The 23068-nt window shown below is 37.1% G+C and overlaps 1 long non-coding RNA gene across 1 annotated transcript; it reads right to left on the bottom strand.

Annotated features, from left to right (window-relative positions):
* Positions 1–1109: 1109 nt before the first annotated feature.
* On the bottom strand, positions 1110–16238 carry LOC122319427. Its single transcript, XR_006245079.1, has 3 exons — positions 15954–16238; positions 15438–15467; positions 1110–1466 (listed from the first exon to the last, which is right to left on the bottom strand). It is a non-coding gene; the product is annotated as an uncharacterized LOC122319427 (long non-coding RNA).
* Between the last annotated feature and the right edge of the window lie 6830 nt (positions 16239–23068).

Below are 23068 nucleotides of genomic sequence, written 5' to 3'. Positions count from 1 at the left end.
AAGATTTTAAGTTGGCATGAGATTCACACATTGGGTTTAGTTAGAATTGTAAGAAAAATTCAGAATTCTTTTTTAGCATAACTATCAAGAGGCCAATAATCGTATGACACATGGCATATTGATAGGCTAAACTAAAAGGCTAAGTGTTGCATGGATGTAGGAATAGCCCACGAATGTTTCATTTAGGGCCCTAATTTACTAAGGATGAGATGAGTTTAGAATAGAATTTAAAAGCCTTAGGCCAATTTGGGAGTTATAAGGTTCTAGGCATTTCTTGAAGTACATTAGAAATTAGGGCCAATATAATAGACTTAAAGCCATTGGGCCTAACTTAGTAAGAGTCAAGGCCATTGACCCAACTTAGGAAAGACTTGAGATTGTGACCTAACCTAGTAGGTTTTTGAGTCCATAGGTAAGTCCCACAAATCTGGACATAAGGTCCATGTAATAACCCACAACCAAGGCTTACGCAATGGGCCTAACAAGCCCAACCAATGAAACCCAAAAAAGTCTTGTCTTTTATTTCATCCTTCCAAATGAAGCCCCATTATATCATACCATTGGTTTTCCTTAAACCCAACATGAACCACACACCATAAGGGTTCTTACCCAACTATAGTTAAGCTTCTAACTCGAGCTAAGAAGCACTATTCATCCCACATATGAATAGTGACCTTAAAACCAAGATTTTTGCATAGTTTTCTTTAAATTATTTTTGTCAAATTTATAATCTGAAATTTTTGGTTTTTATTATTAATTTTCATTGTTCATAGACTAACCTAAAAGTTAGACTGGACCAACACATGTTAATTTTAACCAAGCCACATCAAAGTCGAATAACCACCATTTTGCACCTTGGTGCACCACCATGCACACTTCATCAAACTGGCCCCTAGCCCCCTAGCTATGACGCTCTCAACCCTGCTTGAGATTGGATGGAGCCTGAAACATCGGGACATACAACATAAGGTTACATACCCCTCAGATATGATAGTTAAGATGCAATACACATATATTCTAACAATATGCAGTAAATCGCAACGGAAAAATTCTTAGCTTACTTAAGGACAGTGGAAAAATGAATAAACATGGTACTAATGTAAAATTCCAAAAGATAGTACTTTCATAATAAGTTTCCAAAAGAGTTAATAGTTGAAACCTTTTTCCCCAAAACAAGGGACCATCCAAAATATTGTCTTTATAAAAATACCCTTAAGTTTCTATCACCAAAATACTAAAGCCTCTCTGGCTTAATCTTCTTCTCAAGGAACCAATTGTTGATTACATTCCTGAGTCACTTAAGCTCATCAGTGAGATGCAAGGCTTCTATAAGGGTCTTGTTGATGGATTCCAGAAGTTCGGGGATCGAGGGCTCAGAAGAGTTAGTCTCTAGTTTCAGCACTATCCTCTCTGAAGGGAGTGAGGTTTCCTTTTTTTCATCTAAACTTGTCACAACTTTCACCATTCTGGGAAGGGAATGATAGTATAATATACAACAGTGGGATTTCAAAAAATCTCAGCAAGTAAACAATCAACATACAATAAATAATACATGCATATATAAGCAAACCACAAATAAGTGCAGTTTATAACCAATACATGAACATGAACTCTTACATAGAAACTTGACACATGCAACTCGACTTTTCATAAAATTCCCTTTCTTCTTTTAATCTTCTTAACATGTGTTCATATTCTTTAAGCTTGGAATCTTGCACTTGGCAGGACGTGCCTTGTCATAACATTTCATAACATGTCGTGTCTTATCATAGAGCTCAGATACCTTGTTCTTTTCATGCTTTACATGAATAGATACCTCATAGCTCCCCTAATTACCGTATGTTGCCTGCTAGGTACCGCATCATCCATCAATCCCTTTTGACTGAAGTGACTACATCTTAATCATAACATGGTCTTTATACACGGTAGTTCACTTATTTCACCTTTACTGTAACACTCACCCACTAGCTTTAGGTGAAACCTCGTTGTAGTATCCTTTCTTAGGAACCTTTCAAGGCTCATCGACTGTACTTCATCGACTCAGGAGTCTCCACTCAACATTAAACACTCTTAAGTAGACAGTGAGTTTCGCTAAGGCATTTCCCCTCCTAACATTAGGGTCGTGATAAAACATGCTTACTCTTTTCTTTTTGAAACATGTACCCTAATGCATGAAACATGACATAGCATCTTATTACACTCATGCAACCATTGATAATCCAAAACACATCTGAGCCAAATGACCATGTACGTTTCACAATATGGCTTAAAAATATTAGAACATACAATCATAGGATGAATACATGTAAACACATGAATCACACTTCCACAAACCCAAAACAGATTCGATTTTCCTTAAAATAGCCTTGACTGAAACCTTCAAATCTTTTAAACATGAGTTTCCATCATCCAATTTCATATTCACATGCTCACACACATTCATGGATCAACAAGCATACATAGCATGGAAATAGGTTAAAGCCGAAACCCTAAATAGGTTGAGGTTGAAACCCTAAACATGGCATATTTAAGATATACAATGACATATTATCATCCAAACATGGAATTTCATTCTAACATCACAATCAAATAGGCATGCTATCATATAACAAGATTTAATCCAAAGAAGTAACAAACAAAAGCTCGCCATACATATACAAGAGTTATTCAATAATATGTTGGAAGTTTACTTACAATAAATCAGATTGTATAACTTAGCAAAAATCTAAAAAAGTACATGCAATACATATTAGAAACCACTAGAGAAACCCTAATCTCAAAGCAAGGGTGGATATGTGTGTGCACTTATATTTTTGGAAAAGCTTTATAAACCAAACCCTAGAGTCAAAAATCCTAGAGGATTGAACTCTAGCTTTTCCCTTGGTTTATGGTCGTGACTTTGCTCCCTCTTTCTCTTCCATGCATTTACAAGTCAAAACTTAAAACATCGATCTCAGGTTCTTCCTCTCAATGAGTGAAACCCTAGTTTTTCTTTCTTAAGTAAAAACCGAAGCTTATGCTCTACAAATCTCGGGTTCCTTTTGCTTAAAACATAAAAAGTATCTAGGGTTCAAAGAAGAAACCCTAGTTACAAGAGTGAAAATGTGTGGTTGTGATGAAAAACTTAAAGATTGAGGAAATGGTAGATTTCCTTCTTGGCTCTGTGTGTGTGTGTGAAGAAAATGGTGGAATGGTTCTCACCTCCTTGAACTTTTTCCCAAGCCGAATGGTGTAGAGTATCCTTCTTGTGATTCTTGACTTAGAAGAAGTGAAATGATGGTGTTTGGTTGGTGAGAAAGTGTAAAGATTTTGAGAGAAACGGAGAGTGCTGAGATCTTTAGAAAGAAAGTGAAGAATGGAGCAAAAAAGCCTCCCTCATTTTCGGCTATCCCTTTATATAGGGAGCCTTCTATTCCTCTAGAAAGAACCAAAGCCTTTTGCATGTATGCCACTTGGCAAAGGAGCTCTTCCATTTCCCCTTAGATGGGATTGCCTAGGAAACCCAAAAGCCTCTTCTAAGGGTGGCGTGTAGCACCAAAACCAAAACCCCTTCTTACCACACCTTCCCATGTTGGCCTTCTCTCCTTGTCTACGTTGAACCTAATGGTTGAAAGGTAAAAACACAATTCAAATCCTTCTTGGATTCCCTTACCGTGTGCATGGTTGCCATGTGGCAAAGTAGAGTGTGGGTTGCTTGATTTGGCTGAAAACCTCTTGATCTCCCCTAGGTGATCCTTTGCCTTCCCAAGACAAAATCTCTTGGCCTTCCCCCATGCAAAACCATCGGCCTCTCTCTCTCTCTCTCTCTCTCTCTCTCTCTCTCTCTCTCTCTCTTTGCTTTTTCCCAAATCCTTGTAGAACAACACATAATTTCCTTTTCCCAACCAGATCTCTTGAAACCCTAAAAGTTTCCTCTTACTCCACACATGTGACAAGTGGCATAATCCGACATAACCTTACCAAGGGGTGTGTAAGCCCTAGCTTGAATGACATCACTCTCCACTCATTCCTTCTAAAAGCTTATGTATGCAAGACAAGTGTCACACCTTGCGTTGTCCCTATGTTTCTTGCTAGAAAAGACCAAATAGTCCCTCATTGCCATGTGGCGCCTTCCTCTATCCTTAGAAAGTATTTTGGGCCTTCTAACCCTAGGACTTCTCTTGATGGCCAAATCTCCTTATGGGCCTTAGCGGGCTTCCTTTCACTTTTCCTACCTTAGAGCCTTCTAATTAAGGGTTCTTAGGATCCAAGAATAAGGCCTACTAAGAGCTTTTATTCCCACACTTAGCTCTATTCATCTCTATCCCTAGAAGATTGAGCAACCTTTTTATAAATAATAAAAGAAATGGACACTTGGCAAAGTCTAGTTTCTCACACTAGCCCACACCATTTCCACCAAATTTTCAAGAGCAATTCCACTATTCACACCTCACCACATCTCTCAAGGTTTAGACTTGGCATTGGGGAAAATGGCTCCAAGAAACCAAACCAAAATCCAACTATTCACTTAGGAGGTGCAGTTGAGACCTAACCGAATGATCTTGGTGACTTCATGAATTTTATGCTCTTCTCTCATGGAACATACAAACAATAAATATTACGTATAGCATCCATTCATATGCATACAACTATTCTTTGGGCTACGGCTGCCAAAGAAGGTTATTATGTACATATATTTAAACCTTTATACCTTAGCATGGATTTATAAAGCATTTTGATTCTAAGAAAACATTTCCTATCTTTTCATTTCATAAAAGAACATTTCCTCATAAAAGCATTTTATTTCATTTTCATAATTAAGAAAACTCTAGAAAAGTGTGAATGTAATACTTACCTAGACTCCATGCTATGCACATTTCATCTAGTCCATTCATGTGCATGTCTGATGGCAACCTACATACATTCATAACCTTACGTCATTTCTTTTTCTATTTACGATAGAATATTAAACGTAGAACTTTCATAATAAAACTACTCCTAACTCTTAGTGCATTCTATTCCACATGACCTTAACCTCCCATTGGTTCTTCACTTAAACTTCTTCCACTTAGACTAGCCATTGTCCAAATAACCTCTATTATCTATTTACTTGCATACTCCTTCATGACATCCCTAAATGTACAAACTTACACGTCTAGGTATTCCTAACATCCATTTCATTGAACTTATACAAGTCCTCATTCAATCCTCAAAGCATAGCCCTTGCCATAAATCTTATGCCTAAACTACAAATTTAGAAACCCAATTTCATTTTCTAACTAATAAAGCGAGCTTCCATGCTTCAGTTTATTTCAAACCATCACTCAACAAGCTTTAGAATTTTGTCTTACTTCACCATACAACCCAATTGTAGTCACAATACTAGTTCTTAAACAATACCCTTCCCCTGTACGTAATCCAATCCAACATCAACCCTAAGTCCGAATTCACTTCCTCACATCCAAATGCATAATACAAGCCAACCAAGCATACCAATACAAACCGTCAAACATACATATGTCATACCCCTTTATCGCGGAAGATCAACATATAATCCATTACACAACCCAAAGAGTCATACAAACTTCATATTACATCCAACATGCATAAAATCAATTCACCCAACCTTCATAAACACTTAACTCAATTTATAAGTCTCTTGGCAATACATACATACTTCCAAATTACAACCCAACACAACACACATACTCCATAACAAGCTTCTAGTCAATATACACTTCTTCATAGTTTATCATAACCAACACATTCAATACAACAAATCTGTCCAAATTCATGGACCTCATGGTCCTCATGGTCCTCATGTACTTTTAAATCATAAACCATTGCATTGAATTAAAATCCCAACAAACTACTCAACTAGATCAATAAACACATAACTTGGACCCATTATCCATCTATACCCAATGCACAACAAACAACACATTCACATGCTTCCTCAATATCCCAACCTTCCCAAATACCACATTTAGTTAGTAAGCTTCATCCACACAAACACAAAGCTTTATAAGTTACAATCATGGCTCCACAAACTATAACCACATATCACTTCAATAACTAGTACCAATTCACATCATCCAACTCAAGTCTTCTATATACACAACTTTAAAATTTAAAAAACATACTAACGTACTTGCTGCCCATATACGTAGATCCAACACAATTACAATCCACAAGATTAATAGGCTTTTTAACAATACACATGACCCACATAATCAAGGGTCCAATCAAACTTCACTTAGAAAAGACCAACACAAGCCCATACTCCACAATCTTCATGCTTCACTCACAACCCCACTTCAATCCCAATACTTCAAGACAATTCACAACTTCACATCTTGCTTCTTCTTAGTCTACCATAACCAACCCACTCAATATATACATTAAATATAAATTTGCCCATGTACTCAAACATAACACCAACATCCATTCAAACTACATAAACATAATATTTTCTTGATGTAAAGGGACATAAATTATACCCTAAGTGGAGGGGCTGAGCCAGGCTCGGGTGGCCTGCTACCTGTTTGTCTATGGTGGCTCGTAGTAGTGCGCTGTCAGCTTGCGGTAGTGTACGAATGGCTACCAAGAGAGAGGAAGAGAAATAGGGGGCTAAGGAAGGCGTTGTGAGGGCTTTTTGCGGACATTGATGCTCGACATCTCAAGTGGGGGGCTTTCAAGGAGGTTGGACAATGGTGGCTTGAGGGGGTTTTGTGGCAATTCTAGGTCGTTGGTGTGAGAAGAGAAACTGTGAGGGAGAAAAGGGAATCAGGGGAGAATAGCGAGAATGGAAGAGAGAGCTTCGTATAGTGAGGAGGAAATAGGAGTCGGTGGCTTTGGGTTGTGGCAACACATGATGTCGATGGGGCTATCAACAAAGAGAATGAGAGAAACTGAGGTGAAATGGAGAGAGCTATGGGGTGAGCTTTGGGGAGGAACACAAGGCACTAGAGACAAAGGGGGATGGTCAGCAACATCGTGAGGGGGGTGGTGTCCTCGATGACAGTGGTTATGGGTTGGGTTGCAACAGAGACGTGAGGAAGAGATAGAGATCATGGAGAGAGAAAGGTGGCAGCTTGAGGGGAGGAGAGAGAGAGGGAGGGGAAAAATGAGCGGAAAGCTAGGGTTTTGGAGATTAAATGCTAGCCCTACAACTTAGGGTTCCTGATATTAATCTAAAGGTGGAGATTTAAACACATAAAGAGATGAAAATAAACTAAATAAAATAGATAGAAAGATGAAATGAGACTAGATTTAAAATCAAACTTTGTTTTATTACTTCCAAAACAATATTTTTCATCATAAAATAAAATAATGAAGTTCACTAAATGTTTTGAAGAGAGATAAAACCATCTAAATAAATAGATTCTTTAATATAAAATAAAATAATGAATATTCAATAACACTCTTAAAGAACTAAATATTTAAATGATTTTCTAAAACTATATTATTTTTGGGGTTTCAAATTACTTTAAAATTAGGCTTGGTTCAATAACACTAAAAATACCCCATTTAAAATAATTTTGGACATTTAACATATTGAAATATTTTAAACACTTGGTTAATTTAAAAATCATCTACAATATTTAAAAATAATGATTCGTGATTTAAAACACCAACATAAGAATCGTGACCAATTGAGAGAAAAGGAGTGGTTGGTCATATGTTAGCATATATCTTGTTATTTGCCGAGTCATGTCATGTTCACTCATGTTCATGTCAACATTTATGTCTTTTTACTATCATGCATGCATATATAAACTATTAGTTTAAGTTAGTTGTAACTTGTTACTATTTGTAACCAAATCTCATTTGGTAATCCCAACTACCATTCCCCCTGAATGGTAGACCATGTGTCAGGATCAGGAGGACCTGTAGAGGATCATTTGGACGAGGTTGATTAGATCGCAATGCAACAACGAGGAGCTCATCAAGTCAATGCTCTAATTTATGGATAGGATTATGGCTATCCAAGTCGAGTTGCAAAGCTGCTCATTAGGCTAGCCTAGTAATTATTATGTTCTTCTTATTATGTACATGAGGAGCCCCATCTCCAATACTAGTGATGTTACAGACATTTTGGACAAGTACTGTAAATTTTTTACATTAATTATTATATGTTTATGAAGTATGCTTATGTTAAATTGGGATGTGTTATATCTAATGCATGGTATTGCTCAAGAAAAAATTTATCCGCTACAAATATTGCATATTGCTAGATGCATGCTAGATGTATTGTATCTTTATTAGTCATGAACAGAGGTAGATAACGTTGTGTTACATGTCTCAACGTTTTAGAGTCCGCCAATTCCCAAGCAAAATTTGGGGCATCAAAATAATTCCCTATAAGTTTTTTTTTTTTCCTTTTTCGGATAGGAAAAAATAATTCCCCATAAGTTAAATAACTATCTTTTAGTGAATAACTACACATAATTCAATTAACTTCCCACAAACAAATAATTTTCCTAACCACCATCAAAAGACTCTTAAAAACATTAGTAGCATCTCATCTCTCTAAGATTTTCTCGGATAAACCATATCAAAAATCCTTTTTTCTTGAGCTTAATATTGAATTGAATTAGCAATTACATATTCCTAAATAAAATCAGGCACAATCTCAATAATAACTCTTTTTGTGACTAACTCCTTTTGCATGGCTTGCCTTAGGCCTGCAACCCGATCAGATTAAGTCGGGTTTGGACCTAACCCAACCTAGTTGATCTCCAGAAGCATGTCAACCCAAACCAATCTGACCTATGGCATTTTGGTCAAGTCGGGCATCTTTTTTTTCCAATAAAATACAAGGAGAAATGGAAAATTATAGACATCCCCTCAAGACTCAACTTTATTATCACCTAAACCACAAGTACTTGACAACGACAATGTTAATAACTTAATTCCATGGTGATTGCCATTGATAAAGATAAGAAAAACCATCATGCCATGAAATGGGTTGTCAGCAACCTTTTGTGCTATATCTATAATTTGCATTTTGCTTGATGTCTGCTGCTATTTGATTTCTATAGACAACTTTGAAGCCATCTCTAAAGGATGGCATTAAAGATTATCCTTCAAAACAAAAAGCGGTGAGAACCTCTCTCTCAATAGAGTATGGTTTCAGAGCCAAAGAAACTTACATTATGAGGAAAGAAAGTAGAGATTCCAAAGGCTTTTCACTTAGCATAAGTCACACCTACTCTTTTTCAAGGAGTTCTCTGCTTGGGTTTTTGCTAAAACGGGTTAGTGATACAAATGTTGATGTAAAAAAGCTCGACGACCCTAAGAACTGAGTTCAAATTTCAACATTTACAAGCTCGTATTTTCCTTTACCAAGTTCAATTCTTAATAAGCTTCTAAAGATTCAAACGGACACCTTGACTTAAAGAAAATCACGGTAGGCGTTCTCTAAGCCCAAGTCGAGATTGGTGGAGCTTAACTATTGAGAAATTGCAAAACAATTTGAGAATGATTTCTTCTTTTTGAATGCCTTTGGTATGAAGTTAAGGATTTGAGAGCAAGAGAAACCAATTTGACAAATAACGAGATCTGAAAGATGACCAACTAGGAGGCAAGGAGAGAGACCCGTATGAAGCACGAACGGCATGAATATATTTGATGCAGGAGGATCCGAGTTAGATGTGCTGAGTTGTCAGATGGCACATTGATGGCACTAAGATACATTGAGTTGGCATATTAGCACAAAGATGGCAGGTAATCGTGATCTCTTCCTAATTGGGATAGTTTTGGGTGTGTTCTGGTATTTTGATCATAATTTTGACTACGAGTATCAGAACCATACATATGACTCCAATTCGAAAAGCTCTTTCCAGTACACACATCTTGGCCATCTAGCTTTGCTTAGTGTGCATCATTTTCAAGGTCAAAATCCACTATTTTCCATTCTGAATTTCCATTTTTAGTTATTTTTTCCTTTTATGGCAACATTTCAGGAAGTGATTCTGAATCCAATTTAGGCCAGATCTTTGGCAGATTACTTCTTTTACTACGTATTTAATTTTGGCATAGTTATTGAGATTTTACTATTTTTAGTAAAATTCTGATAAGAATGATTTTTAGCTATACAGCTTGGTTTGTGGGATGATTTTTGACATTCTTTGATTTGATAATTTTGAATTGAACATCAGAGGTGTTTTTCTATGTTTTTTGGAGATTCTCTTTTGTTCTTCCCTGTGAATTATCTATTGATGTCAGTTAAACTTTGTGTTGGGCTTACCCCATACCCAACAGGCATTGGATTCTATCTTGGTTGTGGTGGATAGGTTTTCCAAGATGGCCCATTTTGTAGCTTATAGGAAAATAATGGATGCTGCTTGGATCTCCCATCTTTACTTTAGGGAGATTGTGTGTTTACATGGTGTTTCCCGATCAATCACTTCAGATCGTGACACCAAGTTCATGAGTAATTTTTGAAGGGCTTTATGGGAGAAATTGGGGATGAAGTTGAATGTTAGCAGTGCCTACCACCCCTAGACAGATGGTTAGATCGAGGTGGTGAACCAGAGTTTGGCAACCTTTTGAGGAGTTTGGTAGGAACTAAACTGAAGTAGTGGGGATTGGCATTATCTCAAGCAAAATTTGCCTATAACAGATTGAATAACAAAACTATAGGAATGAGCACATTTGAGATTGTCTATGGTCAAAACCCATCTGGGTGCTTGACTTGGCCCCTATTCCACGTGTAGGTCATTTGAGTCACAAGACAAATGAGATGGCATAACATCTTTGGGGCATCCATGAGCCCGTGAAGCTGGGCATTCACGAGAGCAATGCCAAGTACAAGGTTCAGGCCGACAGTAATCGTCATCAAGTACTTTTTTATGTTGATGATTTTGTTTGGACAGTATTAACTCGTGATCATTTTCCTGTTGGAGTGTACAATAAGCTTAAAGAACAGAAGATTGGACCCTGTGAAGTCCTGCGGAAGATAAATAATAATGCCTCCAGGCTGTACCTCCCCAGTCATTTGAGGACTTCTGATGTCTTTATTGTGAAACACCTGAGTCCTTATTTTGTGGATTACGATGAAACTATCGTGAAGTCGTGGACGAGTTCTTTCCAACCCAAGGCAACTAATGCAAGGGGATCCAAGTCAAATGATGTTGAGTTATTAGATGGCACGTTGATGGCATTGAGATACCTTGATTTGGTAGATCAGCGCAAAGATGATAGGTAATCATGATCTTTTCCTAATTGGGACAGTTTTGGGTGCATTTCAGTATTTTGGCAATAACTTTGGCTACGTGTATCAGAACTGCACATATGACCATAATTGGAAAGCTCTTTTTAGCATGCATGTCATGGCCACACAGATTTGCTTAGTGTGCATCTTTTTCGAGGTCTAAATCCACTATTTTCCATTCCGAATCCCCATTTTTAGTTATTTTTTTCCTTTTATAGTTACATTTCATTTATCATTTAGAAAGTGATTCTAAACACGATTATTGGAAAATTACTTCTTTTATTACGTATTTAATTTTGGTATAATTATTGAGATTTTGCTATTTTTGGTAAAATTCTAATAAGGATGATTTTCAACTATACAGCCTGGATTGTGGGCTAATTTTTGACATTATTTGATTTTATAATTTTGAATTGAACATCAAAGGTGTTTCTCTATGTTTTTGGGCGATTCTTTTTTCTTCTTTCCTATGAATTATATGTTGAAACTAGCCTGGAGAATATTCCTATTCTGTCTGGCGTCAGTTGGCATCAGAGCTTCAACATCTTCCTGGGGTGAGATCTCATCAATTTCAATGGCTGGTGGTCATGGTCGTCGTGGGCAGGTTTTGAATAAGGAAGTCCCGCACCGTGATCATAGTGTTCAAGATGTGAAGATTAAGGATTTGCAGAGGCAAGTTGTAGAGTTTACCTGGCGTCTAATAGTACGGGTTTTCAGTGACCATGAGATGGAAGATCATGATTCTAATTCCAGTTTAAAAAATCCGTATCACAATCATGCTCTATTTTGGGAGCACTATGGTCAGGAGGATCATCATGGAGACCTCAGTTTCAAAGTGGATCTGCCTGAGTTTTCTGGTACATTATAGGTCGAAAGATTCATTGATTGGTTGAATGAAGTAGAGTGGACTTTTTATTATAAGGAAGTCCTAGATCATGTGAAAGTGAAATTAGTCACCATCAACCTCAAAGGCAGAGTATCTGCATGGTGGGAGCAGTTGAGGCGATCATGAGAAATACAGGGCAAGGCCAAGATCACTGATTGGGAGAAGATGAAGGGGCACTTCCTTCATTTTGGCTACACTCAAACCTTGTTTTGGTGACTTCATTTGTTGAGGCAAGGCACAAGATCAATTGATGATTACATGGAGGAGTTTTATCAATTGATAGCCTAGATTGATTTATCTGAGACGAAAGAGTGGATGGTGGCGAGGTATTTAGGGGCATTACGGTAGCCCGTACGGGATGTCCTTAGTCTTCACTTGCTGTGTACCATTTCTGAAGCATACCAATGTGCACTTGCTATGGAAAAGTAGTAGAATAGGAGGCCAGCTATCAGAAGCAATCAAAGCAGCCGGCCAGTTCACCTTCAAGAATCCCATCCTGCCCAATAGCCACTGCAGGTTAATTCTAACTCTAATATTAGATGTTTCAGATGTGGGGAACAAGGACATAGAGTGACTGAGTGCAGGAAGCCTACTAGTCAGAAGGGCAAAAATCCCCTGATTGAGGAAGATGTGGTAGATGAAATTGAGGAGGTTAAAGAGCCTGTGTATGATGATGATTGTGACGCCACCAACCCTGCTTGGAATTGGATGGAGCCTGAAGTGTAGGGACATAAAACAAAAAGTTATATACTTCTCGTACATGACAGTTAAGATGCAATGCACCTATATTCTAGCAATATGCAGTAAATCGTAGCGAAAAAATTCTTAGCTTACTTAAGGACGGTGGCAAAATGAATAAACATGGTACTAATGTAAAATCCCAAAAGATAGAACTTCCATAATAAGTTTCCAAAAGAGTTATTAGTTGAAACCTTTTTCCCCAAAATAAGGGACCATCCAAAATATTGTCTTTATCAAAATACCCTTAAGTTTCTATCACCAAAATTCTAAAGCCACTCTGGCTTAATCTTCTTCTCAAACAACCAATCCTTGCTTAGGTTTCTGAGTCCCTTAACCTCCTCAATGAGATGCAAGGCTTCCATAAGGGTCTTGTCGATGGATTCTAGAAGTTATGGAATTGAGGGCTCAGAGGAGTTAGTCTCCATTTTTAGCACTATCCTCTCCAGAGGGAGTGTTGTCCTCTTCCGTTTTGTCATCTAAATTTGTCACAACTTCTACCATTTTGAGAAGGGAATAATAATGGTAGGGCTGTAAATGAACCAGTCTGTTCGATAGTTCGCTCAGTACTCGCTCGGTGAAACTCGAATCGAACTCGACTTGTGAAAAAAAAAACTCGTTTGTTAAAGCAGATACTCGCTCGATTTGTAAATGATACATACTCGATAAGACTCGACTCGACTCGACTAAGGCTCGTTTAGGCTCGCTCGTTTATGCTCGAATCGACTCGTTAGTTCGACTCGATTAAAACTCATTCATATATTGATAAATATATACATACACCTCTGCATGTATATATGTATTAACTAATAATATAAGCATATCACTTTTATAATTAAATATATAATATGTATTCTAATTACTTATGTCTATATAGTAAATATACTTTATAGGTATATTTTATAATTTGTATAATAATTAGTTGATAAAATTTAATAATTTCATATACTAGTATGTGAGAACCATATATGAAATAGATATATTATATTATATTAAGTGTATGTATTAATAATATATGTAGGCATATAATATATTGTATTTTGGATAAATATCAACTAGTTAGATATTAATTATTTATAAATTTTTTAAAATTTTATAATTTAATAGAGGTTCTACTTGTTAGTTGTATAAATTCAATATTAGTTCTTATTTATTTATTTAATTTATTAATTATTAATTCTTATTCAAAAAAAAAAAAAATTCAAGCTCGAGCTTGAACTCGGCTCAACTCGAATTCGTTTGTGGGACGAGCTCGAGCTCGGCTCGGCTCGAACTCATTTGTGGGACGAACTCGAGCTCGAGTTGAGATTTTAGCTTATCGAGTCGAGCTCGAACAAAGAATTAAAAAAAATCTTGAGCTCGGGCTCGAGCTCGAGTATTTTGAGTCAAGCCGAGCTCGACAAGCCAAAACTCGGCTCGATTACAGCCCTAAATAATGGAATAACAATGGTGAGATTTTGAGAAATCTCAGTAAGTAAATAGTCAACATACAATAAATAACACATGCATATATAAGCAAATCACAAACAAGTGCAGTTTATCACCAATGCATGAACATGAACTCTTACATAGAAACTTGACACACGCAACTTAACTTTTCATAAACTTTCCTTTCTTGTTTTAATCTTCTTAACACGTGTTCATATCATTTGAGCTAGGAATCTTGCACTTGGCAGGATGTGCCTTGTCATAACATTTCATAACATATTGTGTCATATCATAGAGCTCAAATGGCTTGTTCTTTTCATGCTTTACATGAATGGATACCTCATGGCTCTCCTAAGCACCGTGCGTTCCCGCTAGTTATCACATCATCCATCAATCCCTTTGACTGAGGTGACTAAGTTTTAATCATAACATGGTCTTTGTATATGGCAGTTTGTTATTTCGCCTTCATCGTAACACTCACCCAATAGCTTTAGATGAAACCTCACTCTGTTATCCTTTCTTAGGAACCTTTCAAGGCCCTTGACTATACTTCACCGACCCAGGGGTCTCCACTCAACTATAAACACTCTTGAGTGGACATGTTGTTTCGCTAGGGCAGTTCCCCGTCCTAGTATTTGGGGTCGTGATAAAACATGCTTAGACTCTTTTTTTTTTTTTTTTTTTAACATGGACCCCAAAACATGAAACATGACATAGCAACTTATTACATTCATGCAACCATAGACAATCCAAAACACATTTGAGTCAAATGACCATGTACGTTTCACAATATGGTTTGAAAATATTAGAACATACAATCATAGGATGAATATATGTAAACACATATGAATCACACCCAAAAACCCAAAACAAATTCATTTTTCCTTAAAATAGCCTTGGTTGAAACCTCCAAATCCTTTGAACATGAGTTTTCATCATCCCATTTCATATTCACATGCTTACACACATTCATGGATCAACAAGCATACATAGCATGGAAATAGGTTAAAGTCGAAGCTCTAAATAGGTTGAGGCCGAAACCCTAAATATGGCATATTCAAGATATACAATGACATATCATCATCCAAACATGGGATTTCATTCTAATATCACAATCAAATAGGCATTCTATCATACAACAAGATTTAATCCAAAGAAGTAACAAACAAAAGTTAGAAGTTTACTTACAAAAGTCCAATGATTAATAGTAGCAAAGATCTAGAAATACAAAGTAGTCTATTAGAAATCAATACACAAAGATTCCGAAAATGTGAATGAACATGAGTGTAGGGTGTTTTTGAAATTTGTTTTTCTTAAAAAAAAAAACAAAACCCTAGGGCTGAAACTCTTTGAAAGTACAAACCCTAGTTTATCTTCTAAGTAAAAACTGAAACTTAAGTCCTCCCAAAACTTATGTTTCCTATGCTCAAAGTACCAAGGGCATTTTGGGTTTATTCTTCTCACTAGGAGTGAAACCCTAACTTTCTTTTTCAAGCAAAAATTGAAACCTTAATCTTAACAACCTTGTGTTTCTTTTATTCAAAACCCATAGGTATCTAGGGTTCATTATTTCTTGAAGAGAAAACCCTAGTTACCCAAGTGAAAATATGTGGTTGTGAAGAAAAGGGTTGAAGCCAAATGGGAATGAGAAATTTCCCTCTTGGCTTTGTGTGTGTGCGTGTAAGAGAGTGGAATGGTTCTCACCTCCTTTAGATTCTTCCCTAGCCAAATGGTGTAGGGTATCCTCCTTGTCATTGTTGACTTACAAGAAGTGGAACGATATTGTTTGGGTGGTGAGAAAGTTATAAGAAAGTGTTGGTTCTTGAGAGAACTTGTGTAAGCTAAAAATCCTTAGGAGAGAAAATGAAGAATGGGGAAAAAAGGACTCCCACCTTTTTAGTTACCCATTTATAAAGAGAACATTTTATTCCTCCCAAAGCTTCATGCATGCGTGCCAATTGGCAAGGTGGCTCTTCCACTTCTCTTTGATGGGATTGCCTTGGAAACTCAAAAGACATAACTAGAGGTGGCGTGTGGCTCCTCCAACCGACCCTCTCTTGCTCCCTTTCCCACCTTTGCCCTTTAATCACTTGTCCATATACAATGTATCTAGAAGTTAAAAGGTAAAATGCTCATCAAAATCTTCCTTGGGCTCTTCCAACCGTGTGCATGGATGCCATGTGGCGGAAAAGAGTGTGTGCATCATGAGCTAGCCAAAACCCTAGGTCACTCCAATTGTCCCTTTGTCTTTCCAATGTGCCTCTCTCTCCCTACATGCCATCGCCCTCTCTCTCTTTCCTCTCAAAAGTCTCTTCCATCCTTCTAGAACCAATCCATTCCCCTTCCCAAGTAAGATTTTCTTGGAAATCCAAAGGTCTTATCCTTTCTCTCCACATGCTGGCCTTTTCTACCAAGGGGCGTGTAAGCCCTAGCCTTAGGTGACCTCATCTTCCACTCAAGCTTCTAGAAACTCATGCATGCAGGACAAGTGTCTCACCATGCTCTTCCTTAGGTTCCCCACCTAAAAGACCAAATAGCCCTCATATGCCATGTGGTGCCTACCACATTCCTTGGAAGATATTATGGGCCTTCCAACCCTAGTATTCTCCTTGTTGGCTGAAACCCATATAGGTCCTATTGGGCTTCTCCTCATCTCATCTCCCTCAAAGTCTTCTAATCTAAGAATCCTCAAGGTCCAAAAGTTTAGGAAACCTTTTCTAAAATGAAATAAAATAAACTGACAAGAAAGAACGAGGACTTGGCAAAGTCTGGGTTCTCACAATGATGAAGATAGAAATGTATTGTATGGTGATGGCCATGAGAATCTGGTCATTCACAAGAGTCTACTGACTCCCAAGGATGATTTAGGGGACGATTGGTTGAGAACCAATATTTTTCACCCAACCTGCACAGTTGCAGATAAAGTCTACAAGATGATCATTAATGGTGGCAGCTGTGAGAACGTGGTGTTTGAAAAGGCTGTCCAGAAATTGCAATTAAAGATAGATCGTCATCCCAAGCCTTACAAATTGTCGTGGCTGAATAAAGGCAGTGAGGTAATAGTAGATAGGCGGTGCCTAGTGTCCTTTTTGATTGGCAGAAATATTTCTCTGTGTGATGTCCTATCTATGGATGCTTGACATGTATTGTTAGGTAGACTTTGTCAGTATAATCGCAATGTTGTTCATAATGGGTTGAAAAATACATATTTTCTTAGCATCAAAGGGAAGAGAATTGTGTTGGCGCCTCACAAGGAAGGGACCACTCCTATGTCGTTAGCTGATAATTCTAATCTGCTTTCTATTTCCAGGCTTTTAGTTGAGATTGAGCGTGGAGAAGTGGTCTATGTTTTGCTACCTTGTGGGAATAGTGCAGCAGACATGGATCCAAATTTACCAGCAGAGGTGCAGCAGCTGCTAGCATAGTATGCTGGCCTAATGCTAGAGGATCTTCCTCTTGAGCTACCCGCCTATCAGGTATATTCAACATCAGATCGACCTTGTTTCGAGGTTGACTTGCATAATCGACCAGCATATTTCCTCAGTCCCAAGGAATCTGAAAAGTTACAGCAACAAGTGATAGAGTTGTTGGAGAGGGGCTACATCTGTGAGAGTATGAACCTATGCGTAGTCTCTGCCCTATTGGTGCTAAGGAAAGATGGCTCTTGGCATATGTGCATTTATAGTAGAGCTATCAATAGAATTATAGTGAAATACAAGTTTCCAATTCCCCGCCTAGATGATATGTGAGATCAACTATTCGGTTCTAAGATCTTCTAAAAAGTCTAACTTAAAATTATGGGCATCAAGATGGACCTAGTCTTAAAGATCCCTTGCAAGTTCTAGATGAGCCAATTACAAGGTCAAGAGCCAAGAAGATCAATAAGGCAATATAAGGATTAGTGCAATTCACTTGGGATAAGTCTAGCAAGACCCCAACATTCAAGATGGGCTTGAAGGATGAAGATCCAGTTTTGATTCATTTGATACAAGCTATGGAAGAGGGCAACAACATGACTTAAAGGCTTTAGGCACTTGAAAGCTTTCAACTTTTTAAATTCATTTAAAGGACTTATTTTTTTTAGTTTAGAATAATTGGGTTTATTATGAGGACTTAAGGGGGGCACCTATTCAAGGGCATGTTAGGAAAATTATTATTTTATTGAATTAGGGTTTCAAGAAGTTACTGTAGCGGAGTACTGTAGACAAAATACTATTCACTCAAGGGCATTTTTGGAAGATGTGGATTTATTTTGGCTAGGGTTTTAATTAGGTTTTGGTTTAAATACACTTTGTAGCCCCATTCTAAAAAGTTAATGAAAGTTTATGAAATTTGATAAATTTTGTTCATTGTGAGTTGAGTTTATCTCCTCTTATTCTTGTGTGAACTTTTGAACTTATCAAAAGCAAACCACAACTTTTGTGGTGTTATTCCTTATAATCTGAATTCTTGAGACAAGTTCTTCAACAGATCTAGATTTTAATATAATCTAGATTCTTGAAATAAGTTCCTCAACGGTTCCATCTATTGACTTGATTTTGACATTCTTGGGTGAGTCTTCAAATTGATTGTGGGTTCATATCAATCAACCTTAAAACGAATACCACCAAATCAGAATAAGGCCTGGAGATGAGTAGAAGATAGCATTTAAGACGCAACATGGGTTGTAAGAGTGGATGGTCATGCCTTTTCGGTTATCCAATGCGCCCAGTACATTTATGATATTTATGCAACAGGTTTTACGGCCTTTCATGGGGAAATTCGTTGTCGTTTACTTCGACGATATCCTCATTTATAGCCCGGCATAGGCGTCGCTTGATCACCTCAATGTAGTTTTCGATATGCTAAGGACGGAACACCTATTTGTCAATCAGAAGAAGTGTTCTTTCTTCACTACTAAGTAGACAGCATGCCAAGTGTGTGTTAGCTGTCCAAGGGAATTCTCACTAATCCAGGCCTATACGCTCCTTTACCTATACCTGAAGCCGCTTGGTTTGATGTCATTATGGACTCTGTGTTGGGCTTACCCTGTACCCAATGAGCCCTGGATTTTATTTTGGTTGTGGTTAACAGGTTTTCCAAGATGACCAATTTTGTAGCTTGTAGGAAAATAATGGATGCTGCTTAGATCGCCCATCTATACTTCAAGGAGATTGTGCGTTTACATAGTGTTCCTCAATCAATCAGTTCAGATCATGACACCAAGTTCACGAGTCATTTCTAGAGGAGTTTATGGGAGAAACTGGAGACGAAGTTAAATTTTAGCAACGTCTACCACCCCCAGACAAATGATCAGACCGAGGTGGTGAACTGGAGTTTGGACAACCTTTTGAGGAGTTTGGTAGAAACTAAAGTGAAGCAGTGGGATTTGGCATTACCTCAAGCCGAATTTGCCTATAACATATCAAAGAACATAACCATAGGAATGAGCCCATTTGAGATTGTCTATGGTTAGAATCCATCCGGAGTGCTTGATTTGGCCCCTATTCCACGTGTAGGTCATTTGAGTCACAAGATAGATGAGGTGGCAGAACATCTTTGGGGCATCCATGAGCACGTGAAGCTGGCCATTCACAATAGCAATGCCAAGTACAAGGTTCGGGCCAAAAATCATCATCGTTAGGTACTTTTTGATGTTGATTATTTTGTTTGGCCAGTATTAACTCATGATCATTTTCCTGTTGGAGACTACAGTAAGCTTCAGGAGCAGAAGAGTGGACCCTACAAGGTCATGTAGAAGATAAATCATAACGCCTACAAGCTACACCTCCCCAGTCATTTGAGAACTTCTAATGTCTTTAATGTGAAACACCTGAGCCATTGTTTTGTGGATTACGATGAAATTACTATGAACTCCAAGACGAGTTCTTTCCAACCCAGGGTGACTGATGTAGGAGAATCCAAGTTAGATGATGAAGTTGTCAAATGGCACATTCATGGTGCTGAGGTACCTTGAGTTAGTAGATATCAGTGCAAAGATGGCAGGTAATCGTGATTTTTTTCTAATTGGGGGCAGTTTTGGATGCGTTTCGGTATTTTGGTCATAACTTTAGTTACGGGTATCAGAACTGCACATATGACCTCAATTCGGAAAACTTTTTTCGGTGCGCACATCGTGGTCATTCAACATTGCTTGGTGCGCATCTTTTTTTAGATCAAAATCTACTATTTTCCCTTCCAAATCTCCATTTTTAGTTATTTTTTCCTTTTATGGTAACATTTCATTTATTATTTAGGAAGTGATTTTGAACCCAATTTGGGCTAGATTTTTTGCAGATTACTTCTTTTACCATCTATTTAATTTTGGCATAATTATTGGAATTTTGCTATTTTTGGTGAAATTTTGATAAGGATGATTTTCAACTATATATACAGCCCGGCTTATGGGCAGATTTTCGACATTATTTGATTTGATAATTTTGAATTGAACATCAAATGTGTTTCTCTGTATTTTTAGATGATTCTCTTTTGTTCTTCCCTGTGAATTATTTGTTAAAACTAGATTGCAGAATAATCTTTATTATGTCTAACGTCAATATTGCACTAGCCTAGCTTGCCTCATGCTTTACTTAGATCACCAACTTTCCATTGTTGCATTAAAAATAACAATTTTCAAGTACTTGAAGTGAGATGATCACCGTTACTTAAATCTTCTGCTTCATCTTGTATAGCTTCCACCACCTATATTGCATCACCTTCAATTACATTATCCTAAAACCTAGTTCCAAACCAAAACGAACAGCAATGTATGCTTCCTATAGTCTCTATAGTTTGTACATCCTTCTCGTGATGTCTGTCTAGATGATAAAATAATTCCCATCTCATCTCAAAAGTATAATTCTTATTCCCCTCCATCTTCCATTTCTTATTATCCATTGCAATATCCAAATTTGCTTTTATAAAGTTTTCTCCGAACGGCTACCATCCTTTTAACCTCATTTTTTTATAATTAACCATCTCAAAAATCTTGATTCTGAAGTACCAAATTAGTTTTAGAGACTTTACGAGCTAGCTAAATGATATAGAATTGTAATTTCAATAGTTAAGCATGAGTTATAAGACAAGTAGATAATTGTCCGGCTATATGTAAATAGTTGAATTGCAAATGTGTTTATTTGATAAATACTAAACATATATGTTAATGCCAAAAATCACACAATGGGCTAAAATGGAGGAAAGAATTATCCCTAACCCAAGATGATGATTTTGGCGGCGATGCGGTATTCTTTGCATTCATTCATGGTAGTAAATAATAAATAAGTGAATAAAGACAAATAAAGAGAAACACAAATATTTATATAGTTTAACATAATGCCTACGTTCACAGGTTGTTTAGAGGCGAATTTCACTATGCATGATAGATAATTTTACATATCTCTCATGACCTCACATGATATTTTTCAATATAATAGAGAAATTTAGGGTTTCAGGGGTTGAAGATGATGCCTCATTGAGAGAAGATCCTTTAGACTCACAATGTGTGGTGGAGTTTGTGTATAGAGAATGCACTGGATTTATACATGGAGATCTCCTCTTTGCTTCCTTGGAGCAATTGAATCTCACTTACCTTATAAAATCATTTCCTTTTTATATTTGAGTCAAACTCTTTTAGCTTATCTAATCCCCACCTTATCGCTTCCGTAATATTAGGTTTTCAATGGTTGGATCAGTCAAGTACTTTATCTCTAACAGTATAGGTCATGTCTATTGATAGAAATCTGATTGTATGAACATCTATTCGATTGTAGCATGCATGTGATCAATCATGATGTAAATGATCTGTTCAAGTGTGGTACTGTCAACAATTTACAGGCCGCTAGCAGCTATATCCTCCTTCGAATATTTTTTAGGGATGTAAACATTTTCTCCCTAATTATTATTGCATGTTCGAACATCATAACCCATGTCGGACAAATTGCCTCTGAATTTTTTTTTTTTGGATTGAAAATGAAAGTATTGTTCCAAAAATATAACTATTATCACTACAACAAAAAACCTTTTTTGGGACGAAAATTTTCGTCCCAAAATGTATAGCTTTCATTCCGAAAGATTTTTTGGGACGAAAAAATTTCGTCCCAAGGTCGTCCAAACATCACTGTCCTAGAAGATATATTGGGACGGAAATCACAATTTCGTCCCAAAATATATCTTTTGGAACGATTTTGAAATTGACCGTTCGATACCGTTCGAACGATGGATTTTTTTGTCACGGTTGAAATTCGTTCCAGAATAGCGTTCGAATGATTCTCATATATCGTTCGAACATTAACGTTTCTTTTGAACGGTTAGCAAGATACGTTCAAACGATCAATAGAAATACGTTCGAACGTTAAATGAGCCGATCGAACGGTATAAGAGATCGAACGGTGATGATCAACGTTCGAACGATATGGTAATGTCCTGCGTTTGAACGTTTTTTTAAGCATCTGGTATCGTTCGAACGGTTTGCGCATTGATGTTTGAATGCTACATTATCGTTTGAACGGCATGCCCATTAATGTTCGAACGTGAATCTGTCGTTCGAACGGATATTATTTTTATTAAAACCAATAATTATAAAAAAACTAAATAGACATCCATATTATTTGAAAAACATAAATTAGGAACTGTTTAATTACTCACAAAAGTTTTATAATAAGTACGAAGAAATAAATAACCATAAAACTAGCATTGTTCATACATAATTAGATAATGTCATAAGCTAGACGTAAAAAACCATCAGTTGGTTGGAGGCCTGTACTGTTGCATAAGCTGTTGCATTTGGAGTTGCATATCTCTCCTGAACTCTGCTTGTTCTTCTTCATGTTGTTTGAGGCGCA

The sequence above is a fragment of the Carya illinoinensis genome, chromosome 8, assembly GCF_018687715.1.
Source record: "Carya illinoinensis cultivar Pawnee chromosome 8, C.illinoinensisPawnee_v1, whole genome shotgun sequence".
NCBI classification, from domain to species: domain Eukaryota; kingdom Viridiplantae; phylum Streptophyta; class Magnoliopsida; order Fagales; family Juglandaceae; genus Carya; species Carya illinoinensis.
This window is presented reverse-complemented; position numbering and strand designations above follow the sequence as displayed.